Source organism: Sciurus carolinensis, chromosome 12 (assembly GCF_902686445.1).
Source record: "Sciurus carolinensis chromosome 12, mSciCar1.2, whole genome shotgun sequence".
Classification (NCBI taxonomy): domain Eukaryota; kingdom Metazoa; phylum Chordata; class Mammalia; order Rodentia; family Sciuridae; genus Sciurus; species Sciurus carolinensis.
This window is the reverse complement of record NC_062224.1, coordinates 3,235,903-3,262,191: the sequence shown is the minus strand read 5'-3', so window position 1 is coordinate 3,262,191 and position 26,289 is coordinate 3,235,903. Positions and strand designations below refer to the sequence as shown.

Here is a 26,289-nt window from a genome sequence, read left to right as displayed (position 1 = left end):
ATCATGGACCCGGTAGCGGGGAGTGCGGAGGGTACAGGGCCTCTCCCATTTTGCAAGCAAAGAATGGAGGCCCAGTCGTTGGCCTCGCTGATCTCAGGAGCAGGAGCCCGATAGAATGAGACTGTCAGGGCCTGGCCTGAGAGTCTGAGGATGAGTGTCCCTCACCAGGAGCCAGGAGCTGCTGGCAGGTGACTGAACTTCCTGAGGCCTTCCTAGCTTGTCTGTGGAGTGGAATAACTGGGGCTGGGGGGCAGGTCCGAGTAGAGAGCTGCCTGGCACCCCCAGCATGCCAAGAAAGTAATGAATGATAAATCAAAGGTCCATGGGTGGGGACGTCCACTCCCACATATATTCCTGTCTTGGAGTCACCTAAAGCGTGCCCATCTGGCCCCCAAAACCAGAGTGAGGGATCTTACTCCTGTTCTCACTGTGTGTCCAGGTACTGGCCGGGCTGCTAAGTGTCTGGGGTGTTGTGGTTGGGGGACGTGTCCATCAAGGTTGGTGGGATGTTGTTACTTAGGGGGAGACAGGATGGCCCCACTCCATGGGGACCGCAGTCAGCCAGTGAGACCTCAAGTCACCGTTACAGGGACTTCCGCCTGGGGCATCCGGGCCCTTGAAAGCAGGCTTCCATCCACAGCTCTCCAGTCCCGCCTACTGACCAGCACACAGAGCTCCCTCCCCCATGTTGCTCCTTGTCCCTGGGTGTTGCCTCCAGGACTTTAGGACCCCACTCGTCTTTAGGACCCCCAGAGCAGGTGACCAAGTCCTGTCCCCCTCCTCTCTCCCTCCTTCAGATCACCACCTACCAACCAAACTCCTGCTCTGGGTCTGTCCAGCCACACAAAGCAGCAGCTGTGCCCTTAGGACACAGAACCTACTAGCTGTGGAGGACAAGCTGGGCCTTGTTCAGAGCAAGGCTGGGGGAGGGGGCAGGAGTTTTTTCTCCCAGGTGAGGTGGGGGTTCTAGCGTATGTGCGTAGGTGCATGCAAGATCAAACCGTGTCACGCTGACCTCACGTGGTTTCCATGAGAATCAAGTGAGGTCACATATGTTCAAGGGCTTGCCAGGCATGAAAAGGGCACCCGAGACGAGCTGGTGCTGTTCGTTCAGTGGGAAACACTGGAGGGGAAAGGACCCAGGGACTCCAGGTCCTGGAAGGACTCGCTGCAGCCAGAAGCACCCACCATTCCATGGGGCACCCGTCAGGGCATGCCTTGAGAACTGGGGAGGGGCGAAGAGGAGAAGGGTGATCTCCTCCGTGTCCGAGTGGGACACCCTGCTGGCCAAATGCTCCCTCCTCTTGCCCAAACGTGAGGATGCACGCAGCCAGTCTCTAGAGCAGTCCATGGTGGTCCTGAGCAACAGGAACTGGCTGGCCTGAACCGGCTTCCTGCTGCGACCTTTGACCCTTGGCATTGCCTGCCTCCTTTCAGAACTTGAGGAATTGTAGTTCACGAAGTTGTCTATAATGGAATATGATTGACAGGACTGAAAATAAGGCCTGTGTTTCTGTGATGGTATGTCATTTTCTATTGTCTCTGTTTTGTCCTCTGCGATTTTGAAGGACTCGCCTGCGGTAGCTGATGGGAGCATCCCAACCGGCCGTTGGCTGGCTCCTCCCGGCATGCCCCTTCCTTTGGATAGTTTGCTTCCGTCTGGGCAACATGGCTCACCGTCTAGACGGGGATTCGTGGTGGCTCTCCCAGCCACACGCGCCAGCCCCTGCTCCGCTGCTGGGCCTGGTTCTCATAGCCGTTCCCTGAATAAATACGCTGTCTCCACAGCAGACGCTTTATCCCCTCAGTGTCCAAGGGAACTGATTCATCGCCCTGAGGTTTCTGTCTGGGAGCTGCTTCCAGACAGCACAAGCCATGCGTCCCCTGTGGGTGGGATCCAGGCCTGGGTCTGGCCCTTCTCCCTTAGCTCCCTCCTTTGGTCTTCCTCGGGGATGTGGTCTCTGCCTCTTTCTGTCCCACTTTTTTCACACGACTCCATGCCCTGCCTCAGGTTTAATCCAAGAGAAGTTCTTGTTGGTCAGTGATGTGTGAAGCTTCTAGAATCGGACGCTCAGAGCTCAGAGTATGTCACCCTTCTCTTCAGTCCAAGACGCTGAGGCCAAAGGGGGAGCCTGTGGGCGTAGAGTCTTGTGGCTTCCTGTCTCAAGTTAGTGTTGTTCCACAATCCTGGTGGCACTTTTAGGGGCTTTGATGGTGGAAGGAGAAGCATTTCTTTCCATGTAGGGAAATAGCTACTCCGTTCCGTCTGGAATTCATTTTTCTGGTCCCATTATTTTCAGTCAAATGGCATTGTGAGGAAGTCACTGTGAGCTTGTTTAATACCTCTTCTGTTGTGTTTTTGTGGCTTTCTTTGCAAAATTCAGTGTAATATTTCACCCCTTTAAGAAGCTCTGACAGGAAGTTACAGAGAATTAACAGGGACCAGGTTGTAAAATGGAAATGGACCATTCATGGTGGAGGAGGGGCTGTGGACAGGGTTAGAAGCCCCTGTGTGGGGAGGGAAGCACTGTGTCCTTCGTTCTGTGGAGTTGAGATCTTGCATCCAGGGAAGACTTCCTTTCTACTCCAGCAGCTGAGTCGGTCCTCTCTCTAGGGCACGGGGCGGCGGGAGTGGGGGCTACGTGACAGAAAGACATTGACCAGTCAACAGAGGAACATTAAGGAGGTAATTTTTTCTTTGAGCAGGCTTGGGAAGGGTGGCTGAACACCGTGTGTCGCAGGCAACGTGAAGGATTCAGCCTCCACATTCTTTGCTTCTTTTTCCATTAAGGGATAGTCTGTTTTAGTCAGCTTTTTCACCACTGTGACCAAAAGACCTGACAAGAACAATTAGAGGAGGAAAAGTTTATCTGGGGGCTCACGGTTTCAAAGATCCTAGGCCATGGAAGGCCAGCTTCATTTTTGGGGGCCTGAGATGAGGGAGAACATCATGGCAGAAGTGTGTAGGGGAGGAAAGCAGCTGGGGACATGGCACTAGGAAGCAGAGACACTAACTGCAACTCACAAAATATATACCCCAAAGGCACCCCTCAATGATCCACCTCCCCGGCCACACAGCTAGGATCCAGCTAATCCCTATCGGGGATCAACACACTGACTCGGTCGAGGTTCTCATAACCCTACCATTTCACCTCTAAATCTTCTTGCATTGTTTCACACATGAGCTTTTGGGGAACACCTCATATCTAAACCATAACGGGATCTATGTTCCTTCTCTCGACAGACTTGACAGTACTTTGACCAGTAAAATATGGGGGAAGTGACATTATATGTCCTCCAAAACTGGGTCCCACAAAGCCATGCAGATCTGTCTCTTTTCTGGGACACACCCTTGGATGTCTGTAATCAAGAAAAAAGTCTGGCTACGCTGTGAGGAAGCCACACCTCTTGGGGAGGCCGCACAGAGACGTCTGCTTGGCAGTCCTGGTCTGAACTGGCTGAGCTCAGATGCCAGAAACATGAGGGAACAGGTACCCAGATGATCCAAACCCTAGCTCCTGAGTCACTTCCTGACTCCTGACCTTCAGCCTTCCCTGTTGAGATCCCCACCACTGAGGAGCAGAGACTAACCCGCCTCTCTCTGTCCCTTCCAAATCCCTGACCCGCAGAGTCACGTGCTCCATGAAATGGTGTGCCAAGGCACTACGTTTTGGGGTAACTCGTTATGCAGCAAGAGAAACCGAAACAGGCAGTTTATAAATCCAGGCAAAGTAAAGCAGATTAAGGGGTTAGAGAGTGAGGCGGAATTGGGATTGAGGAAGATATTTTGGATAAGGGGTCAGAAAACTTGGCTGGGGAGCTAGCGTTGAAGCAGTGAGTGATGTGGGGACTCGGGGACACGAGCATCTGGGGGAGCATGTCCTGGGGACAGGAACAGCAGTGCCATGCCCTGCGCTGGGAGTGAGTTGTGCAAGGAAGGGCAGGAGGCTTGCATGCCTCGGGGATAGAGGGCGAGTGGCGGGGATGAGGCACTGGGACACCATGCAGGGCTTTGGTAGTCATTAGGGGCTAGGGTTTCATCATAAGCCAGTGTGAGATCTGCATGGGATCCATTCTCCACAGGCCCTTCCTCATAGATTTCAGCAGTCTAATGACTTCAAATGGCTTCCATATGCTGGTCATTTCTAAATATGTGTTCCTCACCTAGACCTTGGCTCTGAACACCAGGCTCTTTATTTGTTTGCCCTCTAGGTTTATACATGGATTATTAAGAGATATTTAAGGCAATAGGTATAAAACATTAGTGTATCCCCTGCCCCCAAACCTCCTCCTCCCTCAGTCTACCCAACATGATCACATGGCAATCTATCCAACTCTTGGGTCATTCTACGCCTTCTTTCACTCATGACCGGTGTCTGATCGACCTCACCTCTTTCCATCTGCCTCCTGGCACAAAGTGTGGCTTTTGAAAAGCTCAGTGGTGGTCTGATGTTCCCTTCCTTATAAGTAACATGGTCTTTTTGCCTGGATGTCCAAGAGATTTTGTATTTTTCTTTAATGTCTAGAAATTTTCCCAGAATCTATTTTTGCATGTTGACTTTCTTTAGGTAGTTTTGCAAATTGAATTTATGACATCGGTTTCAAAAAGTTTTCTTGAATCATTGGTTTTAGTTTTAGTTTAGTCCCTTGTTTTGGTTTTGTGTTTTGGGGATTTCTATTATACAAATGTTGGATCTTCCTGGTCTACCTTCTGGATTTGTTACTTTCTCTAAACCCCTCTTAATTCTTTCTTCTTTTGATGTAACTTTTTTTTCTAGATTACTATTTCTTTTTTAAAAAATTTATTGGTTCTTTTTAGTTATAGAATACTTTTTCTTAAAGCATTATTTTTTAGATTCATGCATTCTTTTCTTCTTTTTAATTTAATCCTCATTTCTGGCATTCTAATTTCCTGAATTTTATCATTTGACTCCTGAGTTTTTCTGGCTTTAATATATATTGTTTTTTTTTAGTTTGCTTTGAAATTGGTTGTAGATTTCATTTGTTTTGTGGTTATATATTTCTGGTGTATTTTATGGTTTTTGGGGATGTGATTCTACAACTTTTATCCTTTTCTCCTAAGTACCATTGTGTATTTTCTGACTTTTGGTAAATTAACCTTGTTAAATGTCTCTAGTAAACATTTTAATATAAAATTAGTTTCTCTGAACTGCTAGGAAATCTCATCCCACCTGGCTTTTCTACCTTTATTGGTTTGGAGGTTCCTGTTCATTTGTTTTCAGGAGTGTTCTAGAATCCAGAAGTCCATGTTTTGAAGTCTCTAACCTCTGTCCCCTTTCCCTCTCTCAGATGGCCTTTCTGTTTGTCTCCTTCGTCTCTTTTGCCACATGTGCTTCTCAGATTGGATTAGAATCTGAGCAGTTTCTTCTCAATGTGGGGCTTTGTCCTGCAGGGATTTTCGGTTGGTTGGATTTCAGAATTCTTGGAACTGTCTCAGAGAGTTCTAGCCCTTTCAAATTTTTATCGTGACCCCTTAAAATCACTCACTGTTTGAGTGGTCAAAACCTTTCCAGTCTTAGCTATTGTTCTCAAATTGACCATTGGGAATTTTGGAATTCTCAGGTGTGTCATGGGTCTTGATTCCCTCCTTTGTCTCCTCTTGTACAAACGTTAATACTACTCAGGTCTTGTAACTGTTGGTGTTTTTCTCTGCATGCTTATATTTTGGAAGTCATGGATATACCTGGCCAACTGTTTTTGTGGTACACATTGACCATTAATTTTTTGATTTTGCTCTTCTCTACTGCTGTGTTATCCATTTTTCATGTTGGAATTTGGGGGTATTAAAAATTATGGTGTAGGCATCATTCCAGAACATTCCTCAGTTTACATCAATACATTATCCGAAGTAGTACTTACAAATGTACATCAGATCATGTCACCCTCTGCTAATAATGCTTCAGTGGCTTCCCACAGTGAACAGAAGCCCAAGTCCCTACATTGGCTTACAAGGTGCTGTGTGCTCTGGCTTTACCGTCAAATCACTTTTTTGTTGAACAAATAAATTCATGAGTGAATATATTGCAGAAGATGCCCTTGGTTTCATTTTCATTGTGGAGAATGGCAATGTAACAGAAATGGGAAGAGGAGAATAATGCAATAATCCAGGCAAGAGATTGTGTGGAATGGGGTTAAAGAGAATTTGTGAGCTACTATAAAGGTAGCATAGGCAGACAGCTAATTATGAGCCTAGGTCAGCAGATGCAGCTTACTTGTTTGATTGACAAACTGTTGTAACAGGTGGGATGAAAATGACTTGTGACAGGCTGCTCCTAGTGCCTGGCTCCTATAAATTCAGGTCGTATTTATCCAATGTCCGCCAGGTGTGGTGTGGCCAGGCAAAATCCCAGAGCAACCAGGGAGAGGGTCTCTTAGAGGTCGGGTAAGGAAGGTGTTTCCATAAGTGTGTGTTGTACACTGAACCAGCCAAAGGCCTGATGACTCAAAACAATGAGGATTTATTGTTTCTCCTGGTTCCATGTATCACATGGGCAGCTCTTCTGTTGGTTCTCCTGGGCTCACTCTCGTGGCTGTGATTAACTGGAGACTCAGTGGGCCGGGAGGCCTGAGGGCGCCTCTCCTGGTCTGGCAGCTGGGGTGGTGGTGGGTCTAGGGCCTCTCCTCTTCCAGTAGGCTGGACCAGCTTCCTTATGGTGACCACAGGGCAGCATTCCAAGAGGACAAAAAGGGCTAGCCATGGAAGTCACACACTGTTACTTCTGCCAAATTCAATTGGTCAAAAGCAAGTCACAGACTGGCTCAGATTCAAGGGGGCCAGAAAGAGACTGACTCCTGACGAGAATAGCAGCTCTGTCCTTGCCAAGGGATATGCCTACCAAAGTAGCAGGAATCTGTGGCCATATTTCACAGCTCCCACAAAAGGAGACCAACACTTATTGTTTGCTGTGCTGCAGGCACTCTTAGGTACCACCCGGACGTGATCCGGCTTCATCAGCACAGCAAACCCATGAGGAGGCCGCAGGGACCATGTGCAGCCTGTCCGCAGACCTGGAGCCAGCAAGGGGAAGGCTGGAGGTCCAGTCCCAAATCCTGCCTTGCTTTTGTTTTTTCACTTCCTCTTTGAGGCCAGAGCTGGTCATGCACCTGATTTATGCAGAGGAAGGATTCAACCGTCTCCGCTAAGCAGTTTTCTCTTCTCCCACCCTGCCTGCTTCTTTCCTGTGCAGGTTCAGTGAGTCCCTGGCCTTCTCTGGGGCCTTTTCCTTGTCACATGCTTCAAAGTCCACATCGCTGAGTCGTGACCGCACCTGAAGTGGTGTTGCTCCGCTCTCTAGACAGTGTCCCCGGTTGACCAGGATGCTCTGGGCTATTGGCTTGGTCGATGGCTCACCATCCCACCAGCCTGACCCTTCTCTCCCTGGTGTTGTCAGGGGATTTTCTTCGCTGCAGGTTCCTGCTCCAGTGGAGGCAGCTCTGAGCAGCAGCCAGGAGCTAACAGCCCTGCTGCAGGGCCCAGGAGGCCTCCCAAGTCCTTTCAAGCAAGGCCACCAGTAGAGCTCCTGGAGAGCCTGGGGCTGTCACTCAGCAGCGGGCAGTCCCCGTTGAGCTGACAGATGAATGTACTTGTGGGTGGATGGACTCTGGCCTCCATGGCTACTGTTCCAACATTCCCTGTTTTCCTAAGGGAGAGGATGAGGAATGGTGTGTCCCTGAAGGGACTTGGGGCCTGATTCTTTGTGGCTGCCCCTGGTGGCCCTCCAGCTCAGGTCTGCCTGACTTTCAGGGCTATTCTGCCCCTGCGTGTCCTGAGTCGCCTTTGGAAAACCAGGAGGGAATGTGGACCCGGGAGTCCAGTGGAGGCACAGAGGAGCAGATGGCCTCTACTGCTCTGCAGCGCCTGCGAGTCACCACCTGGAAACCAGTGCCGATGATGTAACCACAGGTATGGCTGGTTGCCTCCCGGTGTGGGTGCAGGGCCGGTGGCTGGGGAATCCCACTGGTGACACAGCCTCCTGAGCTGACGCGGCAGCCGGTGCCCACACTGCTCTGCGGCTGACAGGTCTCTGGGAGGCCGAGGGGGCTGGCCGGCGCTCTCCTGCAGATCACCTGCACAAAGGCTCTTTGTGGTCGATTCACTGATGACTCATTTGTAATCTGGTTTCAACACTGTGACTCAAAACGCACCACTTTCATTAAAAATAACACTCACTGGGGTCTAACGGCTTTCTTTTTTCCGTATTATATTGTATGTGGGGAGCTGTGAGGTGGCAGGCGAGGTGTCCGAGGGCCTGGACATAATCACGCCTACATGGGGCACCAACCCAGGCCCGGAGCGACAGGCTGGGGCCTGCCAGGGCTGGGTGAGCGCCTGTGTCCTGGAGGGGATTCCAGTCCATGCACGAGGCCCCGTGTGAGCCGTAGATGTCACGTGGGGAAATGCAGATTCCTGGGCTCCACTTCAGACCCCTGGGAGGGGCCTGACCAACTGCTCAGGAACTTTTTAGGCACGACTCTGACTTGGGGTGAGAGGGAAAAGGGTCTCCCTGTGGGCTGCCCTTCCCTGCAAAGCAGAGAGGCAGGCGGGCCACAGGCGGAGGGGGATGGAGGCTGCGAGAGAGGAAGAGGCTGAGGGGCGGGGATGGGGGAATCCCGTGGTGAAGCCCCCCACCCCCACCGGGACTGCACTGAAACCCCCTGCTTTCTGTGAAGCACCCACAGGCTTTCTGGTTTGGGGACCAACGCTTGGGTATCCCCTATTTTCCTATTAAAAAAAATCATTAAAACAGTTTCATGGGTTTTCTGCAGGGTTAAAAGCCCTTGCTGAGGCTGCATATTTGTATTTGGTGTCCTTTAAGCATGTTGGAAACTACTTTGAGAAAGACTTTGAAACAATGCGGATGCACAGAGGGAAAGGGGGGGGAGTGTTTCCTGGGGGCGGAGTTTTGGTTCTAGGGGAAGCAAAGAGCTCTGGAGCCGGGAGGTGGCCCACCACCCAGGTAGCGCCCAGGGACATGAAGGTTCATACCTCTCAGTACACTGCAGAGTGGTCACCATGTACGTTTTCTGTTTTGCTTAGTTGGCAATAATAATAATAATAATAATAATAATAATAAAAACTAGACAAGAAAGATACAGTTGAGTCTGACTTGGGAGAAAGTCTAGAGACCCCAGGCCCCTCCTGTGGTCTCAGTGGCTCTTGGAAACCACTGTTTATTTCAGCCGATTCCCCAGTTTTTGTTCTAAAGTTGCATTTCGTGAAGGCCTTTCCTGCCAAGGCCGGGTGGAAGCTTGACCTGGCCCAGCTGAGTCACCCTCCTGCCTCACCCTCCTTCCCGAGGCCGAGGGAGGCTGGGGTAAGGCTTGGGGTGAGGGGACATTTCCCCACGGATGGTGCTGCAGGCCTTGGTCATCCAGCACCTGGGCTGGCCTGCTGGGCTCCTGGCACCCTGTGGAGCACTGTCACCTTTGCACAGGCTCCTCTCCTTCCCTCCTCTGCCTGAGTGCTGCCTGTGGCTCGGGGGCCTGCCCTGGGCTCTGGCTGACCTTGCTCCTCCCTGACTCCCCTCCTTCCTGGGGTGCACAGCTTCTTGCTGCGTGCATTTACTTCCAGCCCGAGCGACCTCCCGGTGCCTCCCCTGCGCTGGTCATGCACTGCCATTCCTGCTGGGTTGTCCTTGAGCCTTGGAATAGGAACCTGGTGGCTCTGGGTCGTACCTGTTGTCTGACATCGTCCATCCCTCACGCACCTCTCCTCAGGGGTCAGCTGCTTCTGGCAGGCTCTGGTCACAGGTGTGGGAGCTCCCTACCCGGGACTCCACGTGGGTCTCAGTGCTTCCAGCGGCATCGCCGGCCATGTCCTGTCTCAGTATGGAACTTACTTTCACTAAATTAATTATTAGGACCTTTGCTGGTAGCTTTGGAAGAGAAAAGAGGTGACATCAAAGATGGCTACAAAGATGGCAGCTGGAACCGGGGTGTTTGGGTTCAAAGCCAGGCTCTGCCTCTGTGTGTCAGTGTGACCTCAGGAAAGTGACACAACCTCTCTGCACTTGGTTTTTCTCATCCATAAGTCGGAGCAACAGTAGAAGTTCCCACTTCTGGGAGCTTCCTGCTGAGGAATCCCTGAATGTTGGTGGAGCATCGAGGACAGTGCTGGCCACATCCTGGAGCCATGGATCGCTACGTGGGTTTCCTTCACCTTCACAGAGCAGCAGGCAGACCCTCGGCATAGTAGCAAGTGGCAGGCACCTCTCCCACTTGGTCCTGGAGTTTCTAGTCACGCCTCTTTTAGGGGCCCCTGATGCCAGCCAACGTAGGGCTTGGCCCTGGCTCTCCACCAAGCTTTGGAACAAAAACCTTTGTGTGGGGACTCAGGATGGAGGCAGGTCTCTGCCCAGTGGTCCTGCTCTTGGCCAACGTCTGCACGTGTGTCTACAACTCCAGTCGACACAGGCCCCCCTCACCTGGCTCTGTTTGTTTTTCTCTCCGCATTTCCAAGTTCTCTGAATTGCCTTTTTCAGAAACCAGGGTGTCCAGGGTGACCTCTCCTGCACTGTCCCCAAGTTCTGCTGCTGTGCTTCCCCACAGCTCTGGAGTCCCTGCAGCCTGTAGCCAAGTCCAAACCCCCATGACGTCCCTGGACAACCCCAACAGTCTCCTAACTGGTTGTAGTGTCTTGAAAAGTGGCCCCAAAGATGTCAGGTGCCAGTCTGTGGAATCTGTGAGCCTTAGCTTTTGGGTGAAAAACATTTGTCAGATGTGATTAAGGTAAGGAATCAAAGTAAAATTTTTATTGTGGTAAAATACTTAACATAAAATTTATTATTCTAGTCATTTCTAAGTGTGTGGTGCCAGCGCATTAAGGCCATTCAGACTGTGCAGCCTTGAGCTCCATCTACCTCCAGACCCTTCTACTATTGCACCACTGAAGCTCTGTGCCTGTTAAATGCTAACTCCCACCCCCTCCTCTCCCCAGACCTTGGACATGCCATTCTGCTTTCTGACTCCAAGTTCAGCCACTCCAGACACCTCACATGTGATCATTTAGTGGTCCCCTTTTGTGCCTGGCTTATTTCACTTAGCGCAATGTCCTTAAGGTTCAGCCCTGTGGTGACATGTGCCAGAATCTCCTTTAAATGAATATTTCATCGCGTATACATATTCATCTGAGAATGCAGCTTTTTGTTTCCCTGTGACCAAAATACCTGACAAGGCATCTTAGAGGAGGGAAATTTTATTTGGGGCTCAGGGTTTTAGAGGTCTCAGTCCATAGATGACCAACTCCACTGCTCTGGGCCTGAGGTGAGGTAGAACATCATGAAGAACGGGCCCAGTGGAGGAAAGCAGCTGAGCTTATGGAGGGGTTGGGAAGGGGGGAGAGAGAGAGAGAGAGAGAGCGAGAGCGAGAGAGAGAGAGAGAGAGAGAGAGAGAGAGAGAGAGAGCAAGAGAGGTAGCAGCAGGGGCCGCAGGGCAGAGGTACCAGTCCAGGTGCACTTGCAGTGATCCCAGCTGCCTACAGTCGCCACCCAGTCGGTCAATTCAAACTAGGGTGGGCTGATTAGGTCACAGCTCTAGCAGTTTAATCATCTCACCTCTGAATGTTCCTGCATTAGCAGGAGATTTCGGGGTACTCCGCACATCCAGACTATAATCCATGAGTTGCCTCCATGTAAATACCGTGAATAATGCTGCTATAAACAGGTAAGTACAAATACCTCTTCTGAGATTCTGCTGTTTTACTTCTGTGTGAATAGCCAGAAGTGGGATTGCTGGATCACGTGGTAATTTTACCTTTAGTTTTTTGAAAATGGCCATGCTGTGTGCAGGGGTTGAAACTGAAGATTTTGAGATGAGGAGGGTCCTGAATGCCATGACAATGGTTCTTTTAAGGAAAATTAGACACGGGGAAATTAGACACGGTGAAGGTGATGTGAAGACAGATGGGGGCAGAGAGGGGCACACAGCCATGGGACACTGAAACTGGAAGAAACAAACAGCAGAGTTGGGGGGAGCATGGCCTAACCGGCACCTTGATTCAGCCCAGTGGAACTGACTTGGGACTCACGTCTGCCTGAACCATGGAAAAATAGATCACTGCCGTGCCTGTGGTAACTTGTTACAGCAGCCACAGGGAGCTCATACCCACTCCCACATCCACCTCACGCTCCTGCGACTCCGTGTGCCTTTCCAGTGTGTGTGAAAATGCAAATTGGGCATGTTCCTTCTCCTGGGTGCTTCAATTGTTTCCCACTGCCCTTGGCACTGTGAGCAGCTGCTTCTAAACAGGGACAAGGCCCGCCCTGCCTGGTGCTGACCTCCTCTCTGGAGAAACCCTTACGACTCCCTCTGAGCCCCATGCTGTGGTGAGACCAGTTTCTCTCCATTCCCCCCCGTCTTGTGCCCTCTCTTGCTTCTAGACTTTTCCGGTGTGTTCTGTCTGAGCAGCTCTACCTCATCCTCATTCCCCAGTGCTCCCAGGTTTGTACAGGATTAACCCCTAATTCTCTGTTGGTTCTCAGGTCGCAGTGGGAGTACGACCGTCCCTGCCTCGGGACACTCCACATGCCCTCCAGACGAGGTCCCCCATGCTACGTGTCCCCCAGCTCCTGGTCATCTTTGTGTGCTTGTGCTTGGCTGCAGGCTACTCTGCTTGCCTGAGTCCCCTGCTGGACTGGGAGCCCCCTGCAGGCTGTGACTCTGCTATGTTCCTCCTGGACCCCTGGGGCACAGAGCTTGGCTTAAGGTGTCCACCACTGGACACCTGCTGCTAAATGACTGGGCAGACGTGGGAGGGAAGCAAGGAAGAGCTCAGTCCAGGGCAGCGAGGAAGAGGTCAGAAGTCATGCTACTGTCCTCCAGGGGAGCATCTCCCGGGAGCATGATCCACCCTGGGTGCCGGGAGTTGGCAGCGCTCTTGGGGGAGGTTTGGGAGACTTCTGGAGCCTAACGAGCCAGGCATCGCTTGTCACTGGTCAAGGGGTCTCTCCTGGAGGTGTCTTGGTATCTTGCCCTCACCTTGAATCTAGGCCTGGCACGTTGTCACCCAGCAAACACACACACACACACACACACACACACACCTGCCTTGTAAAGCATTTTATAAAAGTAAAAACAAACTAATTGGGCTAAACCCACATAACAAAATTTTCCAGTGTCGCCATGTCTAAGCGCACAGCTCAGTAACGTCACGTATACCCACATGGCTGTGCAGCCAGCCCCGCATCCGTCTCACCCAGCACTCTCTCCCTGTGCTCTCCACCCCCAGTGCCCCACTGGCCACCTCTGTCGACTTTCTCTTGCTCTGCATGTGACTACTCTGGAGCCTCATGTTGCTGGGATTACCCACTGCGGCTGGCAGGCTTGGGGTCCTCAGGTCCCTCAGGGTCATGGCATGTGTCAGCATGTCCTTTCTTTTTAAGGCTGAGTAATAGTCTGCTGTGTGGATCTGCCACCATTTGTCCATTCATTGGGCAGTGGGCCCCTGAGTGGCCTCTACTTTTGGGCTGCTGTGAATAGGCTGGTACGAGCACGGGCGCGTGACCGTCTCTTTAGATCCTGCTTTCGGCCCTTTCAGGTGTATACCCAGAAATGGAGTTGCTGGATCGGATGGAGGTTCTGTTGCTTTTGGTTGGAGGAACTGTTTCCTACTGTTGCTGCACCCTCTAAAATCCCCAGGGACAGGGCCCGAGGGTCCCGATTCTCTACACCCCTGACTCCCAAAAGTTTTGTGGATTTTGTAGTTTTTTGCTGAATATTTATTTCTTGGCTGAGATGGTAGAAAGGTGGTTGCATCCTTTACCACACCACAAGTGTTGATAAATTGTCCTTTGAACATTTCTTTTGTCCCCTGGGGTTTTACTTCCAGTTGCAGATGGCTTCTCTTCACCGTTCTCTCCTCACAACCAGGAGTCTTCCTGCCAGCCTCAGCATCCACTTCATTACCAATAGTCTTAAAAGCATTTTCTTAATAAAAGCATTTTCTTTGCTCATGTGGTTCAACGTTAAAGACCTTCACCATCTCCTCCCAGAAAATCCCAAGGCCACCCAGTTCCATTCCCCAGAGGCCACCCATTATCAGTTTTTTGATTACATATTTGGAAATATTTTATACTTATAAATAGGAGAATAAATCCATGAAGAAAATATAAAGGTAATAACAGTTGAGTTCCAAAACCAGAACTGAAGGTACGCAGACAGGGAAACGGCAGATGCATTTAACCTCTGTAATCACAAGATACTAAGGAAAATAGCTGCTTGGTTCTTTGCATTGATCTGGATCCCAGAAGCACACTGTGGGATCACGTGCCTGGAGAAAACCAGTTGTATCCTGGCAATTTCCACGGCAGCACCGTGGAGCTAGGTGACAGTGTCCCAAGACCCCCAGCAGAAGTGTTGAGTGGAACTCGGGCCACTCAGCAGAGGGCCCCAAAGAAGCAGGGGTCTGGCATTTGGATAAACATCTAAGTCCCGGGGTCTGCTGAGACTTCTGGGGTACCGCAGCCCTGTTGGCTGTCTCACTGATCCGACTGGTTGTCAGTTAGACATATTTGCCTTAGAAATGTCACAGTGCTTCCCTGCCTGCTGGTCCCTCTGGGAGGGTGGGTCTCGGCCAGGGCAGGCAGTCCGTTCCTCGGTCGTGCTTGTGAAAGCTGGCACTCTTCTTGCTGATACGTGGCCTGTCTTTCCAGTAGAGGGGTCAGGATTGGGTTTCACCAGTGGGGTGTGAGAGGAAGTGAAGATCTCAGTCCATTTCCTGCTGCTCTTACGGAGTAGTGCAGACTGGGTTTCCTGCAAGGAACAGAGAAGTTTATTTGTTCATAGTTCTGGAGACTGAAGGTCAATGTCCAGGTGACAGCAGGGTGGTGATTCTGATTCCAAGATGGCACCTTAACTTCTGCACCCTTCAGAGCAAGGAGTGCTTTGTCCCCCGAAGGACAAAGGGAGAAAAGGGGCCACACTCACCCTTCAACAGCAGCATCAATTCCACCCAGGGGGTCGCCTCTTGAAGCTGCCACTTCCTAATACTATTACAATGACTATTAACTTTCACATGAGTTTTGGAAGGGACAAATGGTCGGACCATGGTGGTGACATTGTTCCTGCCCGCTGGACGTTGACCACTACTCCGAAAGAGCCCATGTTCTTTACCTCTGCTCTTGACTGAGTTCTCCTAGTTACTGCTGCAAATCATAGCCGCCACTGAAGAACGATAAGCCATGAAAGCCACCTCTGAACCACGAGCCACCATGAAGAGCACGCAGCTCTTCTTCATTCTGACACTGAGCGTATTCAAGGAAGTGTCCCGTGGCCATCTGGAAAAGCCCGGGCAATGGCACCGTCAGAGAAGCAGGTCTGCAGCTTGCACCGCTCTTCGTCCTGTGTCCTGGGCCCTCGGAGAGTGATTTCGGGGGCCCTGCCTTCATCACCTACCCTAGCAGGCAGAACCAGTGCCAGACCCGAGGGGCTCAGGAAGCTGGTGGGAGACTCTCAGGACTGTGTTTCCTTCAGTCACTGCCACGTCCCTGAGCATGCCGCCAGCCCCGCCATTGGGCGTGTGTGCCTGCGGCTGGTGGTCTGTCCCTTCTCCTTCCCCTCCCGCCTTCACTCTGGCTGCTCTTGTCTCGGATTCCCTTCCGGCAATCTTAGCACGGCCGCCATCATCTGGGCTGAACCACCATTGAAACACAAGAGGAAGTCCTCTTATCTTCCTTCTGGTTAAGAAAAATTGGAGTATTTCAGGACGAGGGTCCCTGGTTCGAATGTACTGCCGTCCTGAGCGTGCACATAGAGGCCAATGTGCGTGCTTTACGTGACTCTCCAATTAAGAACGGGCCAAACTGGGAATGGAAAATGCTCCCCCGGAATCCAGGCTCCGGCAGAGGTGGTCAGTGCGGGTCCTGCTGGCCTAGGAAGGACAGAGCAGCGGGTGTGTGCCTGCTCAGGTGTGTGCCTGCTCGGGTGTGTGCCTGCTCGGGTGTGTGCCTGCTCGGGTGTGTGCCTCTCAGGCGCGCGTTTCAGTGCGTGTGCTTCACGGGAGACGTGAAGGTGCCTGTGAAGCCCTGCTGTGTGGAGAGCATCGCCCTCGGGGGCCTCGCCGCATCCTTCCATGCATCTCGGGTCTGTTTCTTGCCCTCGGTGACCCCTGGGTTTTGCCCTTGCTGCAGAAACTGGGGACTGAGGCTGACCTTGCTCTCTGTTTCCTGTTCATGAAGCTCTGGCCGAAAGTTGCCAGTGAAGTGGTGAAGCTGACACACGCAGGGTCCTGAAAGGAAAGAGAGGCAAGCCGGCCAGGCAGGGACCCGACACCCCTTGACGGACACTTGGCAAGACTGTTCCTTGGTCATGGAACGACCGGGCCCTCTTCATCTTCCCATGAAAACCTGTGTACTTTGGGATTCAGAGCCACATGAATCTTTGCCTGGCGGAAATGTAAATGTTTTGAGAAAGCCGTGTGTTTCCGAGTTTGAGCCTCGGCAGAGACAGGAGCTGGGATGAAGGATGGTGTGCGAGCCGAGGCTCTGGGCAATTTCTAGCTCTGATGGGACCCAGGTTCCTCCCTCCCTCCTGGCCCAGCCCGTCTCCATCCCCTTCAGTAGACCCGGATTAGGGGCCGTGGAGAGGACGCCCCTTCTCTCTGATCCTGGCCCGTATGGCTCGGGGCTGGGGCTGGAGGGGCCCCCAGGTAAACACAAATGCTGGTTTGCACTGTTGCTGTCCCTTGGCCCCCTTCTGGGTGGGGATTGGAGGAGGGAAGGGGTGCTGGGCTCCTTGTGTGTTTTGAACTCTGCATGTCTGACCCGAATGTGGGTAGCTCTAAGGTAGCCCTAGGTCTCCCCAGGGGACTCTGTGGCCATCAGGTGCCTGGGGCTAAGATGGAGGAAACCAAGGAGAGAACGGCGCTGGCTTTAGAGCTTTCAGACCGCTGGGCCCTAGTGACCCGCTGACCCTGTTACTGATGGAGGAGGACACAAGCCCTGCTGCCTTTCCTGCCCTTGTTGGCCCCTTAAGTACCGGCTGTCTGCCGGAGGCAGAGGCACCTGGCTAGGTGTTTGCAGCTGTGTAGACACACACAGGGGAGGTGTGGAGCTGCCGAGCGGGGCGCCCGCCTCCGAGTCAGGAGCCCAGGCTGCTGACTGATCAGTTCTGTGCTGATCAGTTCTGCTGCTGCTGAGTTCTGTGACTTTGGTTTCTTGTCTCCGAGGGGTGATTGTAACCGGGCACTGTCCACGCCATTGAGGTCTGCCAAGGCTCCAGCGAGGGGGGCGATCGTGACTGAAGCCCACTGCACAGGCCCATATATTAAGGGTAGGCCCAGGGCTCGTCTGGAAATGTCCACATCCGACTATCACAGACTGTGTCCCTGTCAGAGCTGGAGGGAAACAGCAAATATTTGCTTCACGTCTGCCATCGGGCAGATATGGAAGCTGGGTCCTAAGAAGGAGAGTCACTTAGGCTGTCTTGGACATCTGAATGGCCTGGGCGAGGCCTTAGAGAGGCTTGCTCCATAGGAGGACCACAGGCCATGGACTTGGAGCACCATGGGACTGGGAGTGTTGCTCACGCATATGCGGAGGGATGAGGCGCAAAGCAGACACAGAGCTGAAGGCCTGACTTCTGCATGAAGAGCAAAGGCCAAGGGGTAGACTCGAGGTGGGACCCAGAGGGCTGTGCTGCTGCTCTTCATGCTGTATGTCCCTTGACCTTGCCAGCAGAGGTGATCCTCTGCCAACTCTCCAAATCCTGGAGCCACCTGAGGATCACAGGCGCCTTTGGGTGGGAGGAAGCAGTGACTCAGATCCCGTTTAACTTGCCGCAGGGCTTTCTCCACAGCAAGTTGCCCTGGTGGAGAATTACAAGGGTTGGGGAGACGAACCCTAGAGGCTGTGACGTTACTGGGTGAACAAAGGCTGATGCATGATGCCCAGCCAGGAGCCGAGGGAAGCTGTGGCTCTTGACCTCAGCCGGAGAGGCCTGGACTTGTTTGGTGGGGACAGGGCTGCTCACATTGCCCAGGATGGCAGAGGCAGGAGGGGGAGGCAGGAGCAGAGAAAGCCAGGTGCCAGGCCAGCAGAACAGGGTCCCCTTGCTTCAGTATTTGGGCGTGTGCAGCCTGAGCTCCTGCTTTGAGACAATTGACACCTGCAATGCCAATCACGCAGGGACAACTGGGGAGGGACGGCTGTGCCCTGGCCACCCCTGGAATGTTGGAAACGCTGGTCTCGGGAAGGAAGATGATCTCTGCCTCTCATGTTTCCTCCTCCCCCAGTGTACACGAACTCCCGGGGCCAAGAGGCTCCCAGGCTCCTCAAGGTGCCTGTGCTCCACGCTGGTCTGCTTGACTTTGGCGACAGTTCTCCCTGCCGTTGTTAGTTACCCAGTTCCAGCGTCATCAACCTAAGGAGACAGTTGCTCCCTAGACAGCGCTCCATGGGGCGCAGCATGGCGGCTGACGGAAGAGACAGAGAAGCGCCCAAGTACCGACCAGGGCTGCAGGGTGGGGCACTTGGCTGCTGGGCGGGAGAAGGAGCAGAAGGTGGGTGGCAGGTCTCTGTCTCCTCTTATCTGGCTGAGGCCCCAGGCTAGGAAATCCCAGGGGAGGTTGATCAGGTCCAGGAGAGCGAGCTTTGGGGTTTCCGTGTGCTGTGCCAAGGCCAGGCTGTGAGAATGGTGTGGTCTCTCCGGAGGCAGCTGTACGCAGGCTGGGATCATCCTCCAGGACGAGGCTGTGTGAGGCCCACGTCAGCCTTGCCCCTGCAAGGCCCAGAGAGCCTGGGCCAGGAGTCAGAGGGTGCTGCTGCCTGCTCTGGAGTGGGGCCAGGGCTGAGGGCTGGGCTTTGCTAAAAATAAGCCATTCATGTTTGCGCACCATGCTCTGGCTCCACAGAGACCGGCACTCGGTGCCCTGCTGCCTCCGGAGGCGGCCTGCGGGTGGAGGCCAAGGCTGACTCAGAGCAGGCAGGTTCTCCGGACTCTTCCCACCAGCCTGTGAGTGGCGGCACCGCTGGAAGAAGAGGCTCTCATGGTGGCCCTGGGCCATGCCAAGTGCAGGGCTGTCCTGGGAGGAGAGGCAGTGCTGCCGGGACCGGGGGCCTCAGCGAAGTCTGCTCCTCCGGGGCGGCCTCCACCGCCTCCGCCGGCCCCAGAAGGCAGGGTGTGTGGGGCGCTGCTCTCCAGCTCTCCAACCTGCACCCGTTGTTTTGTTTTCAAAATAAAAATAACTTTAAAGAGTACTTATTTAAAAAAAACATAAAAAGGTAAGTACAAGGAAATTTTAAAAAAATAACCCAATACCTTTCTTCTCTCATAATTTCCTAGCGGAAATGCCCATGTTTTATATACAGGGGCACACACTGAGGTGAAGGCATTTTCCTTTTGGAAGAACAGGGTTAAGCCAACATTCTCTGACTGATTTTCTCAGCAGCACACCACGGACAAGTTTCCATAGCCATAGTTACAGACGTGCATGATCATTTGAATATCTGTATTAGAGAAATCATAATCCAAACCGGGGGTCAACACATTTTTTCAGTAAAGGGTCAGATAGTAAATATTTTGGGGTTTGCAGACCAGATGGCCTCTGTTGCAAGTATTCAGCTCCACTTTTGTCGCTCCAAGGGGGTCAAAGATAATATGTGAGCAAATTGGTGTGACTGTGTTCCAATAAAACTTTATTCATAAAAACATGCCTGAACTGGTTGTGGCCAAGAGGCCATCGTTGCCCAACCTCTCATTGAACCCGTCATCTACATGTAAGAAGTTTTCAATATTTTACCTTAAAAACAACACAAAATATGTATACTTAGATAGGTATATGTACATACAGGGTTTTCATATGTATAGGATTTGTACATATGATTCCTATATATACGAATATATATATATCCTTGACCAATATATACATCAGGATATGTCGTTGCAGGATAAGTTGCAGGATTTCAGACAGATTCTGAGTTTGCCTCACCAGCTGACCTTCTCAGTTGATGCTAGGCGTCAGCAGGGGTGGTCATGGAGGGTGGTGGCGACAGAAAACAGCTCAGAGCAGAGTCCTATTGTCAAGAAGGGCGTGTGTAGGAGAATCCCGGAGCTGGCTGAGCCGGGACTGTGTGTGCAGCCTCTGACGGGGGTCGTGGGGGACTCCTGGGCTTCTCGGCCTCAGCGTCCTCATCCAGTTCTGTGAGCAGCCAGAGGAACACAGGAACAGAAAGAGCGCACGTGTGTGTACCTAGTACACGCAGCAAAGCCAGGACCTTCAGGTTGATGATCAACTAGTCTAGGCCCGGGCATCTGCTCTACACTGGACACACTGACAGGCATCATCAGGACAGTGCGGGGTGGCCCAGAGCTGAGGCCAGGTGAGTGAAGCTTGGGGCTGGCAGCAAGAATTTGGCACTGGAAGTCCTTCAGGACCTACTCTGAGTATACCTGTGTCCCAGGAGAAGTGCCTGGTTTGAGACCTGAGAAGCCCTCAGGGTTCAGATCAGCTTGTGTGATATTTGTTCTTTGAGAAGCAGGAAAATGAAGTCTGACTGAGGATCTGGTGATTTACAATGTAATTCCCCCAGAACAAGGGTGGTGGGCTGCCCCTGGGGGGCTGCAGGATTCTGTCCTCCTGAGGGCTCCTCTGGCTTCTCCCACACCTGTGTCCTCCTCATCTCCACAGTTCACTGGAAGTGAACATATCATGGTCCCTGTTTATGTCTGTTTGTGCTGCTATAACAAAATACCTGAGACTGGGTAATTCATAAAGAAGTGAAGTTTATTTCTCACAGTACTGAAGATTGGGAAGTCCAAGGACGAGTGCTGGCAAGTGATTCAAGATGGTGCCTTGGTGCTGTGTCCTTGGGGATATCAAGTCCTCACATGGCTGAAGAGCAGAAGACAGTGAACTCACTCCGGGGGTGGGGGGGAGGGCTTTTTATAGGAGCATCAATCTGCTGCCAAGTGTTGCCAACACCTAAACCTCTTCAGAAGAACCCAGCTCTCAACACCGTGGCACTGGGTATCATGTTTCCAACAAGTGGCTTTTGGGGGACTCGCTTGGACCACAGCAGTCCCTGCCACTGGGAACTCTACAGTTGTTCTAGAAAACTAAAAGCAAGCCCCAGGCTTTCTTGGCTTCCGTGTGCTCTTCACCCCATTGGCTCCCGGTCCTCTGTGCCAGGTCCTTTCTTGGTGAGCTCACCACTTTAGCGGAGGCTCTTCCCTACCACTCCACCTTGGGCCTGCCTCTCCTTGCATCCTGCGTTCTCTCCTCCTCTTGCCCTGTGGCCTCCAACTTGCTCCTGTGCCTATGCCATTTCCTGGTGGCTGTCTTCCGCCCAGCCTGGCCCCTCACCTCTGCTCTGGGGGCTCTCGGGACTCCCCCTCCATGGGCCACCAACTGGGTGCCAGGCTTCTCCCTCCCAAGCCCACCCCTCCACCAGCCTCAGCTCCACCAGCAGCGACATTGCTCACCTGGGTTCTCAGGCAGCACTGGGGCTTCTCCTGGGCGCCCTGCTTTCCCTTGCCTTGCCTCTGGTGAATGCCAAGCCTCGTCGCTAACAGAGAGGATGGAAGCCATTCACACTGATGGTGGCCACATGCGTTGTCTCCTTAATCCTCAAAGTTGTGCCGCGAGGTAGAAGTTAATGTGCTGCCATTTAATGCACAAGGAAGCCGAGGCACCACGCAGCTGCCTCTTGACGTGTCTCAGACCTGGGAGAGGCTTAACCCAAGACCTCAGCCCCCGGGTTTCCAGAGACCCTGACCTCTGCTCTGGTTGGCACATCATGCCTCACCTGGGTCTCCGCTCTGCCTCTTTCCTCTGTCCCACAGCAGCCGGAGGAACGCTCAGAGTTAAACTGCACAAGCCTCACCATCGGTCTCCAGGTGGCCCTGGAACAGACAGTTCCTGTTTTTAACAGGCGCAGTTCCAGGCACTGGAGACGCTGGTCGACTCGAGACAGGTTCCTGACTTCATGGAGTTCGCCTTCTAGGCCGGGGCAGGTAATAACCAAGCACACAGACAAGGACGTTGTGGAGAGTGCTGGAAATGCTGACGGGTGGAGTGACCCGGGTGGGGTGGAACCAGGCTCAGGACAGAGGGACTTCCCTGAGGAGGTGAGGCCCAAGCTGCATGACTGAGCCCTGCAGCTGAGCCGAACCGGGCAAAGTCCTGTGGCAGGGACGAGCTTGGAGCCTTCGAGGATTAGCAGGAGGCCAAAGGTAGGGCGGCAGCCAGAGGGTCTGGCGAGCCACAGTTAGGGCTTCGGCTTTCATTCTGCAGGTGACAGGAGGGTTCACATGGGCTCTGGGGAGGGACCCATCTATGTTTTGAAAGAGTCATCTGGTTGGGGTGCAGGTGAGCTCGTGGGTGTGGAGAGAGCAGTTAGGAGGCTCCTTCCTGCCCAGGAGGCATGGCATTGGCCTCGGGCTTTGGAGGTTGAGCCGCCCTGGCTGAGTGTGTGGGAAACAGGAGAGACAAGGACGGCAGGTGGGCGCAGCTGCATTTACAGAGACGGAACCTGGATGAGTCTGCAGCTCAGGGCTGGCTGGGCTGGGGATGGATGGGAGGGTGTTGGAAAGAGACAGCATTCAAGACACTCAGGTAGAGCCCTGGAGTTGGTCCGCTGAGTCTAGACCCCCCGGGGGTTTTTGCTACAAAGCAAAGAAATGGAGTGTGCTACGGGTAAACTGTGTCCTCTCAGAAGATGCTGGAGACCTAACCCCAGTGCCTGAGAGTGGACCTTACTTGAAGTAGGGTCCTGGCAGATGATTAAGATAAGATGGATCAGGTAAGCCTGAATACAATGCCCAGTGTTCTTCTGAAGGGGGGAATTTGGACGCAGAGAGAGACATGTCCAGAGATGACATGAAGACCCACCAGGACACAGAAACCTTCTGCAAGTCAAGGAATGTCTGAGGCTGCCAGAAGCCCAAGGGTCCTGGAACAGATCCTTCCTCACGGCCTTAGGGGGAGCCAGCCCTGCAGACACTTGATCTTGGACTTGGACCTCCACAACTGAGAGACGTTCTTTTCTGTTAGGTCACCCTGCCCGTGGGGCCTTGTTGGAGCAGTCCTAGGAAAGCCATACAGGTAATCCAGGCTGTTATGGGGCCTTGGAGGGTCTCTTAAAGAGGGAAATGGAGCAGCACATTCATAGGAAAACGAAAATGATTTGGGGTCCAGGAAAAAAGGGATGCAGGAGACCAGAGAGATGGTTCTCTGAAAGGTCCATCCTGGGCCTTTGTGTGGCTAGCGTCCCCTGCCGGCCCGGCTGCTGGCCCACCTCTCCTGGTGGGTCTGCCGTTCTCCTCTGTGCTGGGCCTGGCCCATTTCCACGTCTCTGAAGTCTCCTCTTGTTTTGCAATGACTTGTTGGGTGGCTGCGTCCCACATCCTCCCTTGGGAGAGACCAGGAGGTGGGAAGGACACTGAGCCCAGCAGAGAGCTCAGCCCATTTCACATGCATTTGAAGGAAGGGCCGCAAAGTCCTTCGGGGTGTTTTTGTCCACATGGGACAGGTTTTAGAGCTCCTGCTGGGAAACTGGTCCCGGCACTTCCCATTCTCTCCAGACAAATGTTGGCTTTGTCCCATGTTTCTTCAGTGCCCTGGGCAGCTACAGATCCGGAGACAGAACCACCAGGAATCTTGACTGCAGCAGACCCTGTGGCCTTGAGTGGCTCCCTCGATCCCATGACCTTGGCTTCTCCGTGGGTTAATAGGCAAAGCACTGCCCCTTCCCTCCCCCACGGAGGATGCGGTAGCCCCAGTCGCAGAAAGACGGGTGCGTGGATGCATGGCTTGTGTGTGCCCTAAGCTAAGTGCACAACTGATGGCCCTGGAGAAGAGCTACAGAACACGCCTAAAGGAGGGGAGAAGTTAGTCACCCACTAGTCTTTGTTTGGCGCTGAGAAATTTTAAAAAATTTAGTTTCAAATCATTTTAAGTGGTAAAATAGACATTCCATAAAACTTGCCTCCGTAAGCATTTTTAAGCATGCAGTTCAACAGTGTGAAACACACTCATTGCTCACCACCAGCCACGTCTAGAGCTTTCTCATTTTGCAAAACTGAAACTCAGAACCCATTAGACAACCCCACACCCTGGCCCCAGCCCCCACCCAGGAAACCACCATTCTACTTTCTGTCTCTATGAATTTGACTCTTTTTGTACCTCATCTAAGCCGAGCGGTACAGTTTCGTCTTTTTGTGACTGGCTGATTTCACTCAGCATAATGTCCCCAGGTTTACCCATTTCGCAGCAGGTGTCAGAATTTCCTTCCTTTTTGGGCTGAATGACATGTCACTGTGTGTCTACACTGGGCTTGTTTATCCATTCATCTGTGGATGGACACTGACGTTACTTCCACTTTTGGGCTGTGACTGATTCATGCTGCCGTGGACACGTGGCTCCTCTTAAATGCTGCCCTCATCCTCCTCTGCTGTGGGGGTCCAGGGGTTGATTTTTCCCTGGGTGTGACAAGCCTGGCAGGGTCCTGGCTGTGTGTCCTGCAGTCTCTGTCTGCGCAGACGTTCCCACGAAGCCATTGTCAACGTCAGATCATTTAAGTTATGACTGTTCTGGAGTTTTTTCCTGAAGGACCATCTGTCTTATCTCCGTTTGACTTTTTGAAAATGTTGGAACTGTTTTTCAATTGAATACAAACATTTTCCCCTCTGACGTTTATATGACTGAAGCAGGAAAAGTAAGACCTTTGGTTTTTAACAAAGTGAATCAGCCCCTTCCCCCCCGGCCTTGACAGCATCTTGAGATGCTCTGGTGTGCGTGGGGTTCACCTCTTAAGGTTGGAGTTAAAAGAGACCCAGTCAGTTCCTTAGAAAGTAAGGTCTCCCCAGGCGTCTCTAGGGTTCTCCTGTCTGGAAGCATCCTGCTCTGGCCCACTCTGGGCCGTCTCTTCTGGCCCCTCCAGAGAACACAGTTGGGACCCAGAGAGGTTAAGTGTGTTCCCAGAGGTTGCCCCTGGAGATAGTGAACAAGGAATCAGCTGTGCTCTACCCAGAGCCCTTAGCAGGGCTGTAGGGGCATTTGCAATGAATGCTCAAGGTTGCAGCTTCTGGTTCTTTCTTCCCTTTGTCTCTGTGCTACAGGTCTGTGGAAAGATCCCATGCAATGGGCAATGGGTCCCCTCCTTGGGCCGACTGTTTCAGAGGCTCTGGGGTCCTACAGTTTCTAGCCAGCTCATTGAGGGTCCCCACCAATGGTGTGGAGTCCAAGGCTCCGCAGGTATTGGTGGCCACCTGGTTCCGTGGTCCCCACCTGCATCTGGCACCTGCAAGGCAAAGAGACTGGGAAGCAGGGCGGCAGGCTGAGAAGAGACTCGCAGGAGCAGCCTCGGGCCAGCACCTGCTCTTCCCAGGGACCCGGTGCCTGGGACAAGCTCATGTGAAGGACAGGGCACAGGACCTGCTTCTGGCTAGTCCTGGGGGCAAATCAAAGCAAAGCAGAGGACGCTAAGCTCCCAGTGCAAGTGGGTCAAGAGTTTCAGGACCCTGAAATAACCGTGCATTAAAACTTGCACCTGTGGGGAGCGCCTGTGCTAGAGCAGTCTCTTGGCCGCCTCAGCTTCCCGTTTTTGGGTGAGGAAGCAAGTCAAGGACCCCCGGGAGAAACCATTTGCCTCAGCACACATGTGCGAGCTGGCTGGGCTGCAGTCCCCTTTCCCCAGTGGCTTAGGAGCTGTGGGGGCTGGGGACACGCCTGTGCACCGTTTTTCAAGACGCAGCCCAGGACAAAGGACAGAAGGTTGAAGGGTACATCAGAAGAAGGGAAAGCAAAACAGGAAGTGGCCCAGCTTGGGCACTTTCCACGGGAAGGCTGGGAAACATGTCCCAATGGAAAAGAGAGAGGAGGAGACAGCCTCTCAGTGGCCCTTGGGATGTGAGATGCACCTCGGCAGGCGCCACTCCGTGGAGGTGGCTGGGGACCCAGACTTCCAGGCAGGACACTGTGGCCCTGGCTCAGCTTTGTGGAGTTTGACCCCATGCCCCAATTCTCCCTCCTCCTTATCCTCTTTGAAGGATGACTTTGACACCTCTGTGTCTCTTTGAGGTGTGTTCACGGATGTCCTAACGCCCAAGTGTGGAGGGAGTCTGCAGTGACTCAGAGAACAGTCCGCCTCCGTGCACCTCCACGTCGCCCGCAGTGGACCTTCTGGGCGTCTGGACCAGTCGTGCTCAGAACTAGTTGGGCAGATGGAGAGTATGGGCCACACCTGCTATCACCGTGAACCCGCTGTTGGGCCTAAGTCACTCGGCCCCTCTGCCACCAAGCGTGGAAGGGGAAGGAGGAGTCTGCCTGTCTCTCT

At 52.8% G+C, this 26,289-nt stretch overlaps 1 long non-coding RNA gene across 2 annotated transcripts; it reads left to right on the top strand.

Annotated features, from left to right (window-relative positions):
- Nucleotides 1–7,772: 7,772 nt before the first annotated feature.
- LOC124962338 (uncharacterized) lies at nucleotides 7,773–24,628 on the top strand. Of its 2 annotated transcripts, none has more exons than XR_007104456.1 (4): nucleotides 7,773–7,924; nucleotides 21,797–21,967; nucleotides 22,810–23,057; nucleotides 23,569–24,628. It is a non-coding gene; the product is annotated as an uncharacterized LOC124962338 (long non-coding RNA). The 2 variants fall into 2 exon arrangements; XR_007104455.1 differs by having other exon boundaries at nucleotides 22,792–23,057.
- Nucleotides 24,629–26,289: the final 1,661 nt, after the last annotated feature.